General features: G+C 46.4%; 1 protein-coding gene across 2 annotated transcripts in view; it reads left to right on the plus strand.

Annotated features, from left to right (window-relative positions):
* akap11 (A kinase (PRKA) anchor protein 11) overlaps positions 1 to 1,061 on the plus strand; it is a 30,951-nt gene continuing 29,890 nt past the window's right edge. For both annotated transcript variants that reach the window (XM_016231119.1, XM_016231121.1), the window contains exon 1: positions 1 to 247. The gene's annotated coding sequence lies outside the window, so the exon portion shown is untranslated. The remainder of the gene's footprint in view (positions 248 to 1,061) is intronic.

The raw sequence follows: 1,061 nt of genomic DNA on the forward strand, positions 1-1,061 counted from the left end.
TATTTTCGTTGTAATCCCCTCCAAGAAAACACGAGATGTCAGAAACAATGTTAAAACAATAAAATACTACATTAAATTGTATTTATTTTATTTTGCAAGTGGATCATACTCCCATCATTGTCTCTGCGCTCAACTTCTCCCAGCCGCCGCTCTGGGTTCGATTACTTTCGCCTGCTCGTCTTGTTTTCGTGAAATGAACGGACGTGAGAGCAGCTAGCTGCCCACTGCACGGCTCTGTCACTACAAGGTGAGACGCGCTCCATTTTCATTTGTATGTCGTTTTCCAGCATTCATCCCATATCGCAGAGTAGTCACAAACCCATCGAAGGGTGTCCAAGATGCGGATGTTATCGCAGGCCTGATGCTAATGCGCGAGCCAGCTGCGTCTGTAATGAAATCCTCAGGCGTTAGCATTAACCGCACAAAAACATATTTCTGATGATGCTTTTGCGTGCATTGTTCGTAAATAAATTCAGTCATAATGCCTGTCCCGTGGCGATACCTGAAAATGAAAACAAATCCTCAAACCAAAAATGACCGAAAAGCATCGGGTACGACATAAACATGATTGCAGATTAACAGTCGTGAAGAGCATCGAAACGTGTGTTATGAGAGTCAAACGGCGGATTGTCGTCGTGCTGTCAGAGCTGGAGAAGCGTGTTTGAAGCGTTATTGACAGTGCTGCAAATGCTGAGTATTAAAATCAGGGTGTTGTTATGGCAGGGATCACACCCTGTGTATTGCGTTGTGCACTCAGCCCCACTCCCCTTGATAAGCTGGGAACAGCCAGTGAGCTCATAAACATCTGTTGGTTTCAGGAAATCCTTTGACCCTGCTGATGCTCGCATGCTCATGTTGATGTCCTCTTTCTCAAGAAGACGCCGCTGGGCTTCAGGCTTGCTGTAAATGTGCTCTTTTTGTTCTTAGACGTTTTTTTACCTTTGCAGTCCCCACACACACCCACCCACACACAGACACACACACAGACACACCCACCCACCCACACACACACACACACACACACACACACACACACCCCCACACACACACACACACACACA

Source organism: Sinocyclocheilus grahami, unplaced genomic scaffold (genome assembly GCF_001515645.1).
Source record: "Sinocyclocheilus grahami isolate Dianchi unplaced genomic scaffold, SAMN03320097.WGS_v1.1 scaffold383.1, whole genome shotgun sequence".
NCBI classification, from domain to species: domain Eukaryota; kingdom Metazoa; phylum Chordata; class Actinopteri; order Cypriniformes; family Cyprinidae; genus Sinocyclocheilus; species Sinocyclocheilus grahami.